This window comes from Lithobates pipiens, unplaced genomic scaffold (assembly GCF_037356315.1).
Source record: "Lithobates pipiens isolate NorthernLeopardFrog02 unplaced genomic scaffold, aLitPip1_a1.2 Scaffold_13, whole genome shotgun sequence".
Taxonomy (NCBI): domain Eukaryota; kingdom Metazoa; phylum Chordata; class Amphibia; order Anura; family Ranidae; genus Lithobates; species Lithobates pipiens.
Window position 1 is genome coordinate 449,964,116 of NW_027507718.1, and position 21,202 is coordinate 449,985,317.

Consider the following 21,202-nt stretch of genomic DNA (forward strand, 5'->3'; position numbering starts at 1 on the left):
GTCCCACAAAGTCCATTCATCTTCTTCTATGGCTCTGCCGACGGACCGACAAAAATAAAAAAATAAAACCCGCCACCGATCCGCCTCCGCAGGAGGCACCCACCGTCTGACGCGTGCTCACAGATGACAGTTCTTATATAACTGAGAGCGGGGCTACGCGGTGACATACCCGGGTGACCCCGCCCCCCTCTGATGCACGGGGACTTCCCGATGGCTTCCCTGTGGCGTTAGAGTGGGGCTGGGCCACCCGAGTATGTAAACGGGGAGGGGGGCAGGGTTGGAGGAAGGAGGCCATGCCTCCGAAAAGCGTTGTCATGTGAGACACCGTGATGTCCTCACTCTCTTCCCCCCTGTATCCTGCATGTGTGGGTTCCTGTGTCCTCAGAGAGCAGCGCCGACTGGACCAGGCGCATGCGCATTAGGACCTGCACATCGAGCGTTGTGGTGGATAGCCTCAGATGTCCTGCCAGGATCTGGGTAACTAGGTTTAATGTCCACGGCTCCCCCTTCCCCTGTTGGGATCTTGAGGTGCAGCCATAGTTGAATCCTTATACTGTATTGTGTTTCACCATTGTAGTGTTTTTAACTTTACCATATTAACCACCATATATACTGCGGCAAGGTGGCTTGGCTGCGCAAACCGGCATACCCGTACATCGTCTGTGCATGTGGTACTGCAGGTCTGGCAGGCTCAATGTCCGCTGGCCACCCGTGATCGTGGGGAAAAGAGCCAGAACGGGGATCTATCAATGTAAACAAACAGATTCCAGTTCTGACAGGAGGAGAGAGAGATCAGCTGTTCCTAGTAATCAGGAACAGCGAGCTCTCTCTTCTCCCAGGCAGCCCACCCCCCATACAGTTAGAAACACCTCCCAGGGAACACATTTAACCCCATGATCACCCCCTAGTGTTAACCCCTTCCCTGCCGATGACATTTATACAGTGATCAGTGCATTTTTATAGCACTGATAACCGTATTGGTGTCACTGGTTCCCAAAAAGTGTCACTTTGGGTCAGATTTGTCTGCTGCAATGTGGCAGTCCCACTATAAATCGCAGATTGTCACCATTACCAGTAAAAACAATAAAAAGTCCCTAAATCGTTCCCCTATTTTGTAGACGCTATAACTTTTGCGCAAACAAATCAATATATGCTTATTGCAATTTTTTTACCAAAAATATGTCGAAGACTACATATTGGCCTAGACTGAAGAATACATTTTTTTTTTTTTATATATATATTTTTTTGGGATATGTATTACACTAGAATGCAAAGCACGAAAGCATGTTCCTGTGCGCCTTCTCACACTATATTCCAATTGCCCTTCCCTTGTGATCTGCTTTAGGGGTCAGTGCAAAGTTCACGACACCCCAAATGCAGATCACAAATGCAGTGCGTTAGCCCGCACTGGCCTGCACCGGATTGCATGGTACAAAAGTACCATTGATGCAGATGCCATGCATTTCACGAAGTAGTGCATGCCCTACTTTTGATGCAGTGTGATTTTAGCCCATTCAAAATCAAAAGGGCTGAAATCGTACTGCACAGAATTGCATGTGAATCACAACAGGAACCACACAGAGTTCCTGTGCGATTCACATGCATTTTCTAGTGTGACTGGCCCCTTAATATTTATCTATTGCCAAAGCATTTTTTATTTGTTTGTAGTTTTGGATAGAGTACAGAACAGCCATTATCAATGAGGTTTTCTCAGAATGTTGCTAGGGGTTCCATGAGTTGTGGCTCCCCTTTGATGATGCCTGCATACTCCCATGGGCCAACTACAATTGTCACAGTCAGAGGCATGACACCAATGATTTTTAATGAAGGCATTCTGACCACAAACTGTAGGGCCTTCTTCTAACCAGCAATGTAAGGGGCATTGGTTTTAGCAAAAGGGTTCCCCGAGACTAAAAAATAGTTTCAAGTGTTCCTTTAGAGCAGGGGTCTCCAAACTGTGGCCTGAGGGCCAGATGTAGTCCTTTACTAGCCTTTATCCAGCCCTTTGGGCACTGTTCCTCCCACTGACACCAAAAAAGGGGCACTATTCCTTCTACAGATACCAATGATGGGATACTATTCCTGTTAATAATAGGGACACTACTCCTACTCCTATTGACCTCCAATCCTAATGCCATATTTATTTTCACTCATGCTGGCCCGTGACACTTTCTGCCCCTGCTGTCCCTGCTGGCCACAATCCAGTAGAACAATAAAGTGCCCCTTTGCTTGAAAAGTTTGGAGACCCCTGCTGTAGAGTAAAAAGGATGAGAAAGTCCAGTAGAGAATAACCAGAGCCTTTTTTAGGTGTTTACTGATCTCTGTCCCCACTGGGGAGACTCAAGAATTTTATGGGTTCAGTAGAAAAAGAGGTGAGGGGAATTCTTCCAATGAAGACATCCATTCCATTGACAACTGTCTAAAATGTGAAATCCCTTCTTTGGGGAGGCTTGCTTTCAGAACAGGAGATGAAGGAAAATCCCCCCAAAAGGGAAAATAAAAGTGATAGGGGTTTTATCCATTCCCTACTCTATATATGCTAAAAGAAAGATCTTTATTTTAAATATTTTATTCAGATTTCTGGTATAACTTTATTAATGACCCAACTATTCTTAGGGATAAAAGTACAAATGCGGTAATATGTAAGACGTGTCTGATACCATTTAGAAATGTGTGCTTTGAGCTGAGAGCTTAGGCCAGGAATTTCCGAGTGAGCGTTACCCACATCCTGGCGTGTGTCACGCCCAGCCTCCTACTGCCGGTCTAGTTTGGCATGACAGCTGGGTTTTAGAATTTGTTTCGCTCCAGAGAACTGTGATAGAACTTAGAGAAAATTATTTTGCCATCTTTGTTCGCCGTGCAGTTACAGTAGTTATCAGAACACAGTTTGACATGATAAGGGGAAAGTTAAGAACATAATCCCTTGTTATTTGGGCTAGTCAAAATGTTCGCTCTACCATTGGGAAAGGGGTGGGGGAGAAGAGTCGGCAGTTCAAGTGAGGTTAATCTTTAGGAATGTCGGTAATCCTATTATTTGTTCTGAAGCTATACTCAGTATTATCCACCTTCACAGGCAGAGTTTTATTTCCTGGATGGGATGTATATCTAGAAGTGTCACTCATTCATCTAATTCCGAATCTTTGTTCTAATGGAGATTTATTGCCCCAATGAGACATGATCTCTCTCGTGCTCTTCTTTGTTACCCATTAATGGTCAGATGTTCCCTTCTTATTATTAAGAAAGTGTTTTCTGTGGGATTTTTTAGTGTTTGTTGTTGTATCCAAAGGTAACATGTCAGCTCTTGTATAGTTTATTCGCTTAGATGCAAAATATAAATTCATGTTGGATCTTAGGCTGTTTCCTAAAAAAAGGCATTTTTTTTTTTTTTACTAAATAGATTCTGTTTTGTAAGACTGAAGCTAAGATGCTTAGCAAAAATAAAGCTGTTGAATGTGCATTGACAATGCACAACCTGCTATGTATAATTTACAAAGATAAATGTCAGTACACACTGATAAACAGCAATAGGTTACAATTAAAGCGGAATTAAATCCAAAAGCAAACATTTATTATATTGCACCTTATCAATTCTTTGATGGGATTGCTGTATCAGTGTCCTTTTTTAGACTTTCTTTCTTCTCTTTTTATCTGGTGATCCAGCCAGCAAGTATACTGTTTTTCAAAAGCGCCACCTCTCCACCAGAACGTGTCAGTTTACATGGATGAGACAAATCATTTAACACTGGAAGGGATGATTAAAATGATAAGCTTCTATTTAGTCATGTCCAAGCTTTATCCCAAAAGAAAAAAAAACTGTTTGCTGCTTACTGATTATAAAGCATGAGCTGGAATTTGTCTTCAATTTGTTATCTAAATCTGCTTGTACATCTAAAGCCCAACACACGGGCCAAATTTCGAGAGACGTCAGCCGGTTCAAAAAAAAAAACAGGTCGACATTCAGCCGGTGTGTATGCCACCCTGTCCGACAGAAGCCGTTTGGCCGGCTTCTGTCAGACAAGCATGCTGGTAAGGCAGCAACCAAACGACTCCCGAACAGTGCTCCCAGCCCAATAGGGAAGAGCACTGATCCGAGTGTTCTGGAGGGGGGTCCCCATGTCAGAACACAACAGCTCAGCAGGGGAGATTGCTGTACTAACTTTGCATAGTTAGTACAGAACACGCCGATCTGCGCTCTCCGCCATTGGCTGTCGGTGAAACAGCTGGCTTACACATGGGCCAGATGTCAAATGGTTTTTATTGAACCGGCCGATGTCGGCTGGCATTCGGCCCATGTGTATGGGGTTAAAGGGGCTGTCACGGGCTGTCATTATGAAAGCCCAACTATGTTCGCCCTTTCTGCCCAACTCCACCATTTATAGAAGTCATACTACAGCTTCTATGAATGAAACAGGATTTATGAATGTAAGGGGTGAAGCTATCAATTTTCTGTCCTCTAATATCATCTACACCAGTCCTTCTCAACCAGGGTGTTATGGACAAGATGTCTAGGGAGCAGAGGCATACCGGAAGTGACATCGCTGGTGACACAAGCTCAGTGCTCGTGGATGATATACACATATATATATATTTGTATATATTTTCAAAAGTGAGTAAACACTGTTGTTTGATTTAACCGCTTCGCGCCCGCCCTATAGCCGAAAGACGGCTACAGAGCGGATGCTATCTGCCGGGAGGCCGTCCCTGGACGTCCTCATGTTTACTTCCGCAATGCACTCTCCTGGGAGCGCGCATTGGGGAAGTTCTGTGCTGGCCGTGTCCCTCGGACACAGCCAGTCACAGATCGCTGTAAACGGCCAATCACAGCGGCCGTTTACAGCGTGATCGGCCTATCCAATGAGAGATGATCTCATATGTAAACATATCTCATCGCCGCTCTCCCTCCCCACACAGACAGCGCGTGAGAAGGGAGAGATGAACGGCTGCAACGGCCGTAAGTGAAAAAAAAAAGTAAAAAAAAGTGCCATCCGCCCCAGTGCCATCCTCCCCCAGTGCCATCCTCCCCCAGTGCCATCCGCCCCAGTGCCATCCACCCCAGTGCCATCCTCGCCCAGTGCCATCCGCCCCCAGTGCCACCTGTTAGTGCTATCTGTCCCCAGTGTCACCTGTTAGTGCTATCTGTCCCCAGTGCCACCTGTTGTCAGTGCCATTTGTCCACAGTGCCATCTGTCATCAGTGCCACGTATAAGTGCCATCTGTCATCAGTGCCACGTGTCATCAGTGCCACGTATAAGTGCCATCTGTCATCAGTGCCACATATTAGTGCCATCTGTCATCAGTGCCACGTATCAGTGCCATTTGTCATCAGTGCCACCTGTCAGTGTCACGTACCATCTGTTGTCAGTGTCACGTGTCATCAATGCCACTTATCAGTGCCATCTGTCATCAGTGTCACGCGTCATCGGTGCCACGTATTAGTGCCATCTGTCATCGGTGCCACGTATTAGTGCCACGTATTAGTGCCATCTGTCATCAGTGCCACGTATTAGTGCCATCTGTCATTAGTGCCACGTATAAGTGCCATCTGTCATCAGTGCCACATATTAGGGCCATCTGTCATCAGTGCCACGTATAAGTGTCATCATTGCCACGTATCAGTGCCATCTGTCATCAGTGTCACGTGTCATTGTCCTGGTGCTCCAGGGCCTTCAAAAGTGTAATAGGTAGTCAACAAGTTAGATGTGTAATTTATGCTCCTAGAACACATGACGGCGCTCCCTGCATGTTGGGCCTCTCTATGTGGCCAGGCTGTGAAAAAGTCCCACACATGTGGTATTGTAATACTCAGGAGGAGTAGCAGAATTTTTTTGGGGGTGTCATTTGTGGTATACACATGCCATGTGAGAAAAATAACCTATTAAAAAAAATCTTAATTTTGCAAAGAATTGTGGGAAAAAAAAGACAACATCAAAAAGCTCACCATGCATCTTACTAAATACCTTGGAATGTCTACTTTCCAAAAAGGGGTCATTTGGGGGGTATTTGCACTTTCCTGACTTGTTCGGGTCGCAAGAAATAAGATAAGCCACCAGTACATCAGATGTGATCAATTTTGTATGATTCGCACCACAGCTTGTAGACTCTCTAACTTTCAGAAAGACCAAATAATATCCACTAATTTGGGTTATTTTTACCAAAGATATGTAGCAGTATAAATTGTGGCCAAAATTTGTGAAGAAAAATTAATAAATTGCATATATTTGTCACAGAAACTAAGAAATATGCATTTTTTTCAAATTTTTTGGTCTTTTTTCATTTATAGCGCAAAAAATAAAAACCCCAGAGGTGATCAAATGCCACCAAATGAAAGCTCTATTTGTGGGGAAAAAAAGGACAAAAATTCATTTGAGTACAGTGTTGCATGACTGAGTAATTGTCATTCAAAGTGTGAGAGCACCGAAAGCTGAAAATTGGTCTGGGCAGGAAGTGCCCAGTAAGAAAGTGGTTAAATAAACCTTTTAAATGATACTACGCTATGGGGAGTCTCTTTCATCTATACATATAATATGGATGACACCGAAAGGAAACCCCAGGACCACCATAGAGGAGAGATTATCACCATAGGGACCCTTGAGCCAGGAAGACCAATAGAGGACCCCTAGAGGCAGGCGGAGAAATATGGACCACCAGATAAAGATTCCAATATATGCTACTGCCTTACAGCAGTAAGGTGAGAGGCCAGAAATTACTAAGGTGCCATACCATTGGAAAGAACAGACACTACTCACTCACCTACTCTGAACGGTGAACTGTCTTTTGTATATGGACTTTATTGGCTCAATATATATTTTTTTGCATTTTGATTGCACTACAGTCACAGTTCATTGGTGGATGAATTTAAGTTGCACTACTTGTTTGTATTGGCACTTATTCATATATTTCTAGGCACTTATCACTTTAAGCCTCAGTTCACACTGGTGCGATGCGGCAAAACCTTGCAAATCCAGTGCGGGTTCCCGCATCGCACCTGAATCACTGGCGGTTCCAACTGCCCTATGCGAACCGCTGTGGGTGTTAATACAAAGTTAATGACACCCCCAAATCTGTTCGCAGATCACAGTGCAAACTGTGAATTTGGACAGGAATCGGATCGCATGGGTGTGAATCTGGTGCGGACAAAGAAAAGGGTCCTGCACGATTCTGGTCTGAATGCGATGCAAATTCAGACATACAATAAGTATGGCTGAATTTGCATCACACAGACATCGCATGTGATCCGCACAGCAGTGCGGTGCGAATCACACTCAATGTCTGACATCGCTACAGTGTGAACCGTCACTAAAAATTGTTTACTGTGTGAATATATATATATATGAATCATCGTACATTCCATATTTATTTGCATATTTGCACATGGTTTTGTTTACAGAACCTCCTGGGAGATTGACACTAGGTTGGAATATTCTCATTTGATATTTATTTTATGTCACTTGAATTATCATTGCAATCATTTGGCAGACTCCTAAAACTTGTGCCTGGACTGATTCCTGTGACGTCAGCAGAGCAGGGCCACAGGAGTGCAAAACGAATTGCATTCCTGTGACCCATAGGAGAAGCCTAGCCAAACGAGCTTAGGCTGGACTTCTCCTTTAACTACTCAATTTTTTTCCAGGGGAGAGAACAGCAGAGATATGCTTACCTAATCCCCTAATCCTCCCAGCACAAGACCAGTCTGGCACCCCTGCTTGCCAGCGGTCTTGAGTAGTAGACTAGGAACAGTCCACTGCTGGACTATGGGGGAGCTCTGTTTTCTAGTGGAATGAAGGATCAGGTGAGTATCAGCTTCCCCCTCACCCCTAGACAAAACAAGCAGTTGACCCGTCAGTGCAGCCACAGCCTGACTGCATGGGAAAACTTTTTTTTTTTTTGCCCAGAGTTGGGCTTTACCTCTAGTTTAGAACATCTTATTTCTGTGAATCAGGACTTAGAAATTGTAAGCTATGCTTTTGCCTAGAATGATACATAGCACCAAGCATCCAAACATCTGACTTTATGTGATTAGACCAATCTGCACTCCACACTGAGTTTCTCTAACTTAATAATGTGAAAACAATACATTACGACAGATCTAAAAGAAGAGCACAATAGAATGTCTTGCTAGAAAAGCGGCACTCACCGTCACCACTGGGATTCTTGGGAAACTTCCCTGCAGCTCCACGTAGTTAATAATGACTTTACTGACAAGCATTTTCTTGACTATCATTGCACTTTGATCCTTTGGTCTGGTAAACTGGCTGTGTCTTTAGAGATTGTCTTTAAATTTACATTCATAAGGAATTGACATTTACTTATCAGCTTTATTGTTTTTATAAAGTTTCCTAACAGGAATGACAGACATGAAATACATTTATTTTCATCTAGATTTGCAGTGCTCCCTAGTAGCATGTTGCAAAGCCAGCTCCTGCCACATAGCCTACAGTACATTTTCAGTAATGGAGTGTCCCAGAGACGGTAATCAAATCACCACTTCTGTTCACTACTCTTCGGCATTTAGGCCGCGCTGGGAAACACCTGTACAAACACAATAAGAGGGGCACCTCTGCTTCATCTGGGCGGCTTACGTGACATAGGGGTCCCATGGTATTGGTATGTGGCATCACAGGGCAAACCAATTTGTCACTGTCAGATAGATCTGCTTCCCCAGAACCCCACCCATTTTCCAACTGAGTCAGTTCACATCCTCATTTAAGTCTTCGCTGTTTGGAAATCTGCATAACATCAGTTAACAGGGAAATATTATTCCATCTTCCATGGATAGGCAAGTCTAGAAATCCACAAACAGGGGTTTCTTTTGTTAGTAACTTCAAACTATCCTGGGGGTGCTCACTTTAGAGAGGGCTTTTCTTTAGGTGGTACCAAGGTTGCCAACTGTCAGTAAACTTACAAACAGTTTGCAAAATCCATAACTTTTACCTCTGTCCCTGACTGTTCGTTACAGACATGCAGACTGCATGTCTGAATGGACATTCACAGAAATATGCAAAAAGTACAGATTTTACAAACTGTAAACTTACTGACGATTGGCAACCTTGGGTGAGCCCAATACATTATCATGGCTGGAGCCCCAAATTTCCCACAGGGCTAAATTCAGACTTTCCATCTCAAAAAGCTGATGACTAGCCTCTTAGCCCTTGTACACACGGTCGGAGATTCCGACAGAATGTGTCCGATCGGACCGTTTTGTCAGATATTCCCACTGTGTGTGGTCTCCATCGGACTGTTTCCATCGGAGTATCCGACGAACCAAGTTTTCCAACTTGTTGGTAAAATTTTCCGACAAAATGCTCAGATCGGACATAATCCGATCATGTGTAGAAAATTCCGATCGGACAAAGTGCCACGCATGCTCAGATCAAATTCCTACATCAAAGCTATTGGCTACTAGCCTGAACGTAGTCCTGTCGTAATGAAATAACGTCATCACGTTCTGAACAATCGGATTTTCCGACAACTTTGTCCGACTGTGTGTATGCAACAGTTTCGGACAATATCCGTCGGACAAAATCCGACGGATTTGGTTGTCGGAATGTCCGACCGTGTGTACAAGGGCTAACTCTACCCTGTGGCCTGACTATATACCCTAACTCCACACCCATTCCTCACTGCCTAGGTGGAGATCCATGCCAGGACTAGAAGGCTTTGTACAGTGAATTTGGCTCATCTAGGGATGAGCTTTGGGATGAGAGTGATGCCATATTCAGTCCAAATTTTACATGTTTGGGAGTTTAGCCAAAACTCACAAACCAAAAGCAGAGGCTGGTTCTTTATGGATAATATTTCGCTCCTTGAATTGCCTCTAGAACACAGAGACCATTTAGACTTTGTCTCTTTGTCCTCAAACAAAGCTCCTGATGCAGATAGTCTTCAAGCAGAGGTCTATCTCCCAGCCATACTCACCTACTCTCTGCATATACCCAGCAAAGCATCCTATTAGCGGCTATATATGAAGCAATTATAGTGGTCATTCCAAAGCCAGATAAGGTCCCCCTCCAGCTAGACTTCTACCAACCAATTTCACTGCAAACTATATACTGTACTGTATATTAAAATATAGCTAAAATTTTGGCTCTTTGTTTATCTAAAGTTTTTTCTAAATTAGTAGCCTACTTTTAATCAGGATGTATTTCCAACAGGATTGAAGGCAATGAATAGTTAAAAGGTATTCATTAACGCTGCCAAAAGGTATTCATCAATGCTGCCAAAAGCTTTACCATCGTTAAATGGCAATATATGTAGGAGGTACTCTGAAAACTGGGAATTGGCCCAAAATTCATTAAATGGGTACAGATTATGTACTCCTACCCATGGCTAGAGTGCTTCTTATCAGTCCACTCTCATGCCCTATACCAGAGAAAAGAGGCACTAGGCAAGGCTGTCCACGCTCATCTTAAATTTTTGCACCAGTAATCAACCCCTTTGCTTGGCAAAATCCTAATAGGAAAGGTTTTATTTTCTGGGAGATACATTAACCGCATTGACACAAGCCCACCGACACAGGAACCTAAAGTGGAACTATACTCAGTTCGCCTCCAGAGATGTGACATCTGTGATGTCTCATGCTGGTGCCATCATCCTTGCCAGGTTTTCTTCAAGGTTTGGAATCATCGGCCATCTTTATTGGCTATGCTGGTATGGCATAGCGCATATGCTGCTTAGTGTACTTTGTAAAGAAAATTGTAAACAGAAAGGTAAACTAATATCCTACATCCTCCCCACCACCCCCCCAAGTTCCCAATATACTTACCGTATTTATCAGCGTATAACACGTACTTTTTTCCCCTTAAAATTTGAGGAAAATCGTGGGTGCGTGTTATACGCCGATCCCCCCGCCGATCTGCGCTCCGTGGAGCGCCGCCGACAATTACCGAGCTTAGCCGAGTGTACTGTGTACTCGGCTCCGCTCTCAGTCACGCCCAGTCCCGCCTCCTAGCCTTTACGTCCCCCCATTGGCCCCGGTGTTGTGTCCATCACAGGAGCCAGGACAAGGGGCGGGACGGGGGCGTTACTGCGAGCAGAGCCGAGTAGCCGAGTACCCTCGACTCGGCTCGGTCTATGTCGGCGGCGGGAGGAGCCGAAGATCTCGGCGGCGGCGGCGGGAGGAGCCGAAGATCTCGACGGCGGCGGTGGGAGGAGCCGAAGATCGCGGCGGGAGGAGCCGAAGATTGCGTGGGAGGAGCCGAAGATCGCGGTGGGAGAAGCCAAAGATGGCGGCGGCGGCGGTAAATTTAAAACTTACCATACTGCAATTTTGTGGAAGGCTGCAGGGGGACAGTGTAGGGCTGCAGGGGGACAGTGTAGGGCTGCAGGGGGACAGTGGAAGACTACATTGATGGGCATTTAAAATGTAAGGTTTTTTCCTTAAACTTGCCTCCTAAAAGTTTTTTTCCTTAAAATCCCCTCCTAAACTTGGGGTGCGTGTTATACGCCGGCGCGTTTTATACGCCGATAAATACGGTACCTCTGTGAATGATGAGCTGTCGGTGCCCATGTAGCCATTGTAGTGGTTCAGAGATTTGAAATCCCTACGGCCGCGTACACACGGGCGGATTGTCTGCCCAACTTAGTCCGCTGAACCGTGTTTCAGCGGACAATCCGCTCATGTGTGGGCTTCAGCGGACTTTTTCAGCGGACAATCTGACGGACTTAGTCTTTCGGAATTTCCGTAATTTTGTCCGTCCAAACTTGGTTTCAGCGGACAGTCCGCTCGTGTGTAGGCAAGTTGGACGGACTAAGTATGGCGCATGCTCAGAAAGGATTTACACGGCCGAAGGTTGCATTGCAGTGTATTGGACGTCGTTTTTCTAGTCCCGTCGTACGTGCTGTACACGTCATCGCGCAAGTTTTCAGCGGACTGTCTGTTCATCGTGTGTGGTCAAGTCCGTTCATTCAAAAGTTGAACGGACTGTCTGTCGGATTGTCTGACGAACTTAGTTGGGCAGACAATCCGCCCGTGTGTACGCGGCCTTCCAGGGATTTTGAATCTCCAAACTGCTACACTGGCTACGTAAGCATTAACAACTCATCACCCACAGAGGTACAGTAAGTACAGCGGGGCTAGGGTGGGTGTACGGTGTTAGTGCGCGTTTTCATTTTTTTCTGAAAAGCTGAACTATCCCTTTAAGTGTACAAGCTAAACCTAGAAACTAATTTATTACTAAATGACATATAAGCACAGATGTCACTCCACTTCTTCAAACTAACTCTTTCTAAAAACAAAATGTAGTGCCCCAGTAAGCTACTTTTGTTTAAATGTAGTTTTTAGCCACCTTGTAATCAGGGAGAGCAGCAATTGTTTAACTACTTGCCAACCAGCCGCTATCATTATACAGTGGCAGGTTGGCTCCCCTGTGTGAATCTCTGTAGGTGTACGGCGGGCGCTTTAAGGGGTATAGGGGGCGCACGTGACGTAGGAGCCGATGCGTGTGCCCTGCAGCCGCAGTATCTGCCGGGCACCTGCGATTGCTCCTGACAGAGACAGAATGATGATCTGTCAATGTAAACAGACAGATCTCTGTTCTGTCAGGGGAGTAAAGAGTGATCAACTGTTCCTAGTAATTAGGAACAGCAATCGGTCTCCTCCCCCAGTCAGTCCCATCCCCCCACAGTTAGAACACACGCTGAGGGAACACGTTTAACCCTTTGATCGCCCCCTAGTGCTAACCCTTCCCTGCCAGAGACATTTATACAGTAATCAGTGGCTATTTTTAGCTCTGATAGCTGTATAAATGTCAGTGGTCCCAAAAAAGTGTCAGAAGTGTCCGATCTGTCGCAGTCCCACAAAAAAAAAATGCAGATCACCGCCATTACTAGTAAAAAAAAAAAAATAATAATAATAATAAATGCCATAAATCTATCCCCAATTTTGTAGACGCTATAACTTTTGTGCAAACCAATCAATATACGGTTATTGCGATTTTATTTACCAAAAATATGTAGAAGAATACATATTGGTCTAAACTGATGAAGAAATTTGTTTTGTTTTTTTGGATATGTATTATAGCAATAAGTAAAAAACATTGTGTTTTTTTAAAAATGATTGCTCTTTTTTTGTTTATAGCGCAAAAAATAAAAACTGCAGAGGTGATCAAATACACCAAAGAATGCTCTATTTGTGGGAAAAAAACTGACATCAATTTTCTGTGGGTAAAGCGTCGCACAATTGCTTAATTGTCAGACGCAGTGCCGTATCGCAAAATGTAGCCTGGTCAGGAAGGGGGAAAATCCTTCCGGGGCTGAAGTGGTTAAAGAAGAACTCCAGGTTTTTACACAATTTACATAGTTCTACATAGTTTTTATAGTCTACAGCAGCAGCATTCATCCATTCAGAGTGAGCGATATACAGTATTCTATCAATGAATACCACGCTTCCTCTGACTGGCTGGGTCAGAGAAGTGAGTTGATGATGTCACACCTGCTCCTACTCCGTCCATTTAATAGTTTTATTTTTTAATTGATATTTTAATTGATGATAGGTTTCTTATTTGCGACAACACATGTCCAGATAAATCACAAAAAGTAAAACATACAGCATTTTTCCTTCACTAGACTATACTGGAATGCAGTAAAACGCATCAAATATGCACCAGAATGCACTGGATCGCATCAAAAAGGCACTGAACCCCAATACAGTGAAAAAAAGCAACTGGAGTGTGTTTTTGTGGTGTGAACCAGCCCTTATAGATGATTGTTCCAATCAGCACCTCATATCTGAACATTCAACCATCATATATCTATGGGTAGGATTAGATGCTGTGCTTAGCACGCTGAGCCCCACCAACACCAGGGATGATGCCACAGCACACGCGCTGTACAGTAAAACAGCACGCATGCGCACTACAGAGCAGGGCACAGCCAGCATGCATGCACCGTGAAATGTGGACTGGTGTTTCGTCAGATTAGACGACCCATCAGAATTTGTAGCGGAAGTGACATTTCATCGCTGCCATCTTGCTACAACCATACTCGTTCACTGGTAACTACAGACCTTACTTTATTTGCAAGTGTAAACTAGCCGTTTATGTGTGTTGATGCCAAAGCAAGTGTAAATGAGCCCTAAGAGTACGATACAGCAGAAACAAAAGGCAGGTTAGTATGTTGAAAGTATTGTACATAAATCTTAGCCCCTGTACACACGGTCGGAGATTTCCACAACCAAATCCGTCGGATTCTGCCCGTCGGATTTTGTCCATCGGATCTTGTCCGAAACTGTTGCATACACACGGTCGGACAAAGTTGGCGAAAAATCCGATCTTTCAGAACGTGATGACGTAATTTCGTTACGATGGGACTACATTCAGGCTAGTAGCCAATAGCTTTGATGTAGGAATTTGATCTGAGCATGCATGGCACTTTGTCCGATCAAAATGCTCTACACATGATCGGATTAGGTCCGACCGGCCCAGTTGGTCGGGAAATATTTCCAACATGTTGGAAAATTGGGTCCGACGGAGATTCGGACGGAATCAGTCCGATGCATACCACACACAGTCGGATTATCCGACGACACGGTCCGATAGGACACATTCCGACGGATTCTCCGACCGTGTGTACAAGGCTTAATACTGCATGAGCATATAGACTGGATACAAAGAGTGAGTCAGATCGGAGAGAACGAAATGAGCATTACTACAAATATTGATGGCATATGATCAAAAGCTCAGCTGCTCAGGAGCTGGAAATTCTTCCTATGACAAGCAGCCATCTACAGTCACCTGCAGCCACAAGTAATTCTACCTACCTGGGGCCAGCAAATTGTGACCCAGATGTACCAGGTGCCATCCTTTGACCCTGCTTGCTGCCCAGAGGCATAACTAAAACCTTCAGGGCCCTGGTGCAAGAAAGCACGAAGGGCCCCCCTGACCTCCCCTTCCATCGGTCCCGGAGCCCTTCCCTCTGAGCCTGGGGCACTTCCCACTAATCCCATTGGCGTGGCATTATACCCCCTGCTGAACTCGACCCATTCAAGTGAACGGTGCTGCTCTGCAAGTGCCCCACAACTGTATGCAATGCACATGGTTATGGCATGCTAATGCAGAGTTGAAGGGGTTAAAGCAGGCAGTGCAGAGGCAATATGACGCCTCCTTACTGCCTGTCAAATGATCTATGAAGAGCAATCTGAATGTTAATTGCTCTTCAGAGACCAAAGCAGGCCCCAATAATTTTTTATTTATTTTTTAAATAGTTTGTAAAATGTATTTATTGCATTTTTATTTACATAGTAACCATTTTAGCCCCGGAAGATTTGGCTGCTCAATGACCAGGCCATTTTTTGCGATACGGCTCTGCGTTGCTTTAACTGACGATTGTGCGGTTATGTGATGCTGTACCCAAATACAATTTACATCCTTTTTCTCCCACAAATAGAGCTTTCTTTGGGTGGTATTTGATCACCTCTATGTTTTTTATTTTTTGCGCTATAAACAAAAAAACACAATATTTTGTACTTTTTGCTATAATAAATATCCAAGTTTTTTTTAAAAAGCAAATTTTTTCTTGAGTTTAGGCCGATATGTATTCTAATTATTTTTGGTAATAAAAATCTCAATAAGTGTATACTGATTGGTTTGTGCAAAATTTATAGCGTCTACAAAATAGGGGAAATATTTATGGCATTTTTATTATTATTATTTTATTTATTTTACTAGTAATGGCAGTGATCATCGATTTTTATCGGGACTGTGACATTATGGCAGACAGATCGGACACGTTTGACACATTTGTGGGACCATTGACAATTATACAACGATCAGTGCTATAAAAATGCACTGATTACTTTGTAAATGTCACTGGCAGGGAAGGGGTTAACACTAGGGGCGATCAAGGGGTTAACTGTGTTCCCTCAGTGTGTTATAACTGTGGGGGGAGGGGAGTGACTGGAGGAAATGACAGATCGTTGTTCCTAGCTAGTAGGAACTCACGATCTGTCTCTCCTCACAGAACAGGGATTTGTGTGTTTTCGCCCCTTTCACATGAGTGGACTGATTGTGTGAGTGTGTCAGTTTTTCAGGCAGACCCAATTCGACCCTCCATTCTCCTCTATGGAGAGATAGGTGTAAACAGAAATGCGCCTGTTTACACCTGCTGACATCCAATCCGATCCACTAAAAACAGACGGATGGGGATCCCCATCTCTCTGGTGGTTTTGATTGAATGAAGGTTGGGTGTAAACAGACAGGTGGTTCGCTTATATCGGCCCACCCATAGAGGAGAACAGGCTGTGTCTGTGTCTGCTCTGCATAAGTGGAGTGGACATGGACCAGCCACCCGCCTGCTCAGCGGAGACCAGTGGAAAGATTCTTTACTGATCAGACGAACTCCTGGCAGAGCCCAACCTGTGAAAAGGGGGCCTTAGGGATAAGAAATTAGTGAATAGGTGGGTTTCTAGGTAGTAAGAGTACATGAAGTAGTACAGAGAAAGTGCTAAGGCTGCATTATAGGGACAGGACCTGTAGTAGAGGAATGCACTGGGATGGAAAGGGTGTCAGACATATGGGAGTGTGGAATGAGCAGAGCTGAGGGGGGTTCTGCATGGGTGTGTGTAGTGCAGATTTATGGGCGGTAGAGCAGATAGGAGAAAAAAAGATAAAGTTAACAGCAAAAAAGTTCAAGAGGATCACTGCTAACTTACTGCGTGAATGTGGAGGGAAGGTAGAGAGAGGTGCCGGCCACTGGAGAAGGTGAGCAGATTAGGTGAGACAGAAGGTGAGGTGACACTGGGAAGAGAAGATGCTGAGAGCCGGGGGGGGGGGGGGGGGGGGGTGAGTAATATTTGCAGAAAGAAGGAGAGATAAGGCAAAGTTTGAGTGACTCGGGAATTGGCACATGTGAAGGAGAATAACGTTTTCTCTTGTCAGAAAGGAGAAGTGACAGAAGCTCCCTGTGCGTCCCCCGCTCCCCCTCCTCACCTCACAGGTTAAGAGTGCCTGGGGCAGGCTCTTCCCTGAGCGTCCATGCTGTCCTTCTTGCTGTCTTGGGGCCCCTCCCACAGTGGCAGAATGCCAGGGCCTAGTCGCAAGTGTGACTGGTGCGACCTTGGTAATTCTGCCACTGTTGCTGCCTCTCAGACCTTAGATCAGAGCAGCAGTAATCATTGCAGAGCTAAGAGAAGTTCTAGGCTCTTCCTTGGCTCTGACATCTTATTTGACACAACTTATGAAAGTCCTATAAGGACTTCTGTCACTGTTGGGTGCAGCTGCAGCTGAGGCCTGAAGTGAATTTTACAAGGTGAAGGGAAGTTTGTGCTGTTGGCAATTTTAGCTCAGGAAAGGGGGTCATTTTGCTTGTGCAGGAAATATATGGGTTAGTTACTCCTGACTTCTGCTCTGTATGTTATGTACTACTAATCATTGCACCTACATTACAGTGCTAGTGCTTGGTAATTGGCCACTCAACTACCAAATCCTATTACTTGGGGGTGGGGGGAGAATCTTCATCCCTGTTGCTAACCTGTGGCACATAAGTCAGGAATTAAAGAGGGATTCCACCTACAAAAAAAATATTAAAAGCCAGCAGCTATAAATACTACAGCTGCTGACTTTTAATAAATGGACACTCACCTGTCCCGGGTTCCAGCGATGCCGGCAGCCGAGGCCGATCGATCGCCCGGCTCTCAGCTGCTGCCGCCACCATTCTAGGTGAGGGAATCAGGAAGTGAAGCGAATCGGCTTCACTTCCCGGTTCCCTACTGCGCATGCGCGAGTCGCGCAGCGCAATAGGAATTGTCCGCGCTGTCTCTAAGACCCGTGTGTGTCCCAGCAGACAGCGCAGCAGGACAGGAAATGGCGTAGACTCCCACGGGAGTCTATGCCCGGAAGTGGGTGTAAATACCTGTCTTTGACAGGTATCTCCACCCCCCCTCCCCCCTGAAAGGTGCAAATTGTGACACCGGAGGGGGGGAGGGTTCCGATCAGCGGAAGTTCCACTTTAGGGTGGAACCCCGCTTTAAGAGTCACAAATAAACAACATAATAGAATCAATTTTGTAGGGCTGTGAAAATTAAAGATTAATTCCTCGATTAATCGTAAATTTTTTTGATCGATCAAAATTCTTTTGACCGGTATTCACCTCTCCGCCGACTTCCCGGGTCTTCAGGGAAGGGGGGGGGGAGTCTGGTGACGTTGAAGTTTCTGATTGAACGTAACGTGTACGGAGGAGGAGCTACACATGATGCCACCCACTGCTGCCCTACGGAACTAACACGATTGTCGGCTTTAAATGCTGCGTTTTTATCATCTTTATGTGAGTAGTTTGTGTTTGAACACAAAAATTAAATCTTATACTTAAGCGGTGAGCACTTTGATCTTTTCTTTCTACCCATGACCTGAGATTGTGAGAGAAGTTTATGGTCCGTGTTAACCCTTTTGATACCCACATGCATGACCACCTGTTTGCACAGGGGTCCATGCCATAAGGTGAGAGTGATTAGTTAGACCGGAGGTGGAGGGATTGCCACGCTACTGTGGAAAAAAAAAAATTACTGACGTCAGTGCTACAGTTTTAATTTAAAACGTTTGTGTGAACTGTGAAGTTAAGTCATGGATTGTGGAAACTAACTAGTGTCAGGTGATTGTATATAGTGTATACCACATTTACCACTGACTTATGCAGAGTTGCAATGCAAGGAGATCAGCTAAAAGTAGTTGGATCTGTATGTGCGTTATAATTAATCGAAACTAATCGATTAATCAAACACAACATTTTTAATCAGTAACAGCCCTACAATTTTGTTTTGCCTATACATATGGAAATCAGTCTTGGAAGCCTAGGGATCTACATGCTCTTAATCCAAATCTCTCTCTCTCTCTGAGCCTATCAATGGGTGCATTTTCTCGCTGTGTATTCCGGGAGAGAGTACTTAAGGTGCTGAGGTCACGAGGTTCTGGGTTCCGGTCCAGAAGTATGTTCTGACTCCGTGGTCCTGGTCCTCCTGACCGGCCCCCAGAGGCCCTCATGGCCTGGGATGCAGATCCATCCATTTTCCAAGTCTCTGGCTCGCTAGTCCGAGGCGCAGTAACTGGAAGGAGGATTTCAAGGTGCTCCGGTGCTGTCTCGGTTTTGGAGTGGCCCAGCAACTCAAAACGCAACCAGGGGAGGACTCTTCAGAAGAGGGCCATGCACGAGGCTGGCTGCTCGGTAAGAGCCTGGAAGCTGAGCTGAAAGGACACCAAGTGAATGCGCATTCTTATGGTATCTCCAGACCGGCTGCAAGATTCTGGTACTGTAAGAAAGTTCCTAATTTCATCCTTCGGTTACAACTAAGTTCCTGTGAGAGACTTTCTGTGTTCATCTAAAGTTTTACAACCAAGTCTGTGGCAGAGACTTTGCTAAATTTGAATCACTTGTCGGCTGCTAGATCCATAAACCAGGATTTATCCGACAGTTGAAGTATCCAGTTGCGAGTGGCTATTCCCTGGATCATCTAGAGAGGGAGACATCTTTATGTGTCAGCAGTTTCCAAACAAGTACCTGAGCTTTCCTACCCATATCCTCTATTCCTAACTGAGGGTATGTTCAACGTTTTATGCAAATAAAAATTCCTCAAAAGGGATTCAAGTGTCGGTCTCTGCAGTTATTGGGCTATCAACCTCGGGAACCCCTAGACAAGAACAATGAGGTGGAGAAGGTGAACGGTAAGCCCAGCAAAACCAGCCGCTCCTTCGGGAGTCAGTGCTACATAAGCTATAATGATTTGTACCTTATCTGTTGGGATGTCATGGTGTGCCATGTTGATAAAGAGCTCATAATCAGATGGAATGACAGAACAGGGATCCTTGCTGGCAAAGGCACTCTTAAAAAAGGCCCATATAGCAGAGCAGTTTTTATCACTGTAACAACAAAAAATTATAATTAAGCTGTGATCTAAATATAAACTTTATAGTTTTTAATTACAGAGTTGATAAGATCTCAGAATAGATTTACAGACATACATTGTCTCAGTGATAGTAGATACGCCATAATAATTGCAGGCATTCTCTACTGGAAGCCAAGCCAGTGCAAGAGGCATTCAGAGCGTAGGGCCTGATGGATGTTCAGCTGCCCATCTACAACATTCATCCTACTGCAGTAAACCATGGGGATAGTTCAACTGATCAAAGTTGTGCACTTGTAGGCATTTGGCATCTGATGGGGAGGGCCATGCCAGTACATAAAAATAAAAAAAATAACTAATGCGCAGACCAAGTGAACCTCAAATTAATTTCAGCTAACATTAAGAATGTGTCCCCACAAATGGATATATAAAAGTAACGAATGTGGCACAAACTCAGTAGTTATAAAAAAGTGCGTATTGCAAAAACATGAAATAACAAAATCAATAAACAACAAATCCAGAAATAGTCCAAAATATCATTAAAGGGAACAAAAGTGCATGTGCAAAGGCGAATAAGGATCTACACTCTTCAATATCATCTAGACATATGGAAGTAAACAGTGCAGTGATCAAGTGCAGGAAAGTTCATCCAATCCTAAATCTGTAATTACACTCTCTTCCACCATCCGTGATCCACCAAGGGCTCTTGAGAAAGTTACGTGAATTGGATGATGTTTTACTTCCGGTCGTGGCCGAGATCGGAAGTCCCTGTGTTTATCTTTGCTGAATATTCTAATTTTAAATGTAAGTTGCTGCATTGAAATAAATCTTTGTTTAATGAATTACTACACCATGGAGATTTATTTTTTCTTCTATGAGTTTTATATGGAGGACAGTGGAGGACGTTTTAATATTAGAGGGAGAACACTGGTTTCTTATCCACCAACAATGCTGCTTAATCCTACCGTCCCTGATACAACAAGGGGAAGACTGAGTGATTGGAGAGGATCCTTGGATTATTTATCAGAAGTGTCAATAGACCCATTGGGGTCTTTATCCAAGGTGAGAGGCTGGGGCACACCTATGGTGGATCATGGATGGTGGAAGAGAGTGTGATTACACATTTAGGATTGGATGAATTTTCCTGCACTTGATTACTGCGCCTTTTACGTGTCTAGATGATATAGAAGATTGTGGATCCTTATTCACCTTTGCACATGCACTTTTTTATACTTTAATGATATTTTGGACTATTTATGTATTTGTTGTTTATTGATTTTGTTATTTTATGTTTTTGTACTACGCACTTTTTTATACCTACTGAGTTAGCACCACATTCATTATTTTTATACAAGCCAGTACCTACAATGCGAATTG

The 21,202-nt window shown here is 44.4% G+C and overlaps 1 protein-coding gene across 5 annotated transcripts in view; it reads right to left on the minus strand.

Moving 5' to 3' along the window:
* LOC143975392 (ADP-ribosyl cyclase/cyclic ADP-ribose hydrolase 2-like) overlaps positions 1–16,972 on the minus strand; it is a 63,343-nt gene extending 46,371 nt beyond the window's left edge. For 2 of the 5 annotated variants that reach the window (XM_077477755.1, XM_077477751.1), the window contains exon 1: positions 3,581–3,792. The gene's annotated coding sequence lies outside the window, so the exon portion shown is untranslated. Of the gene's footprint in view, positions 1–3,580; positions 3,793–8,134; positions 8,213–16,922 lie in introns of those variants that run through there. The other 3 variants (XM_077477752.1, XM_077477754.1, XM_077477753.1) reach the window with 3 other exon arrangements.
* Positions 16,973–21,202: the final 4,230 nt, after the last annotated feature.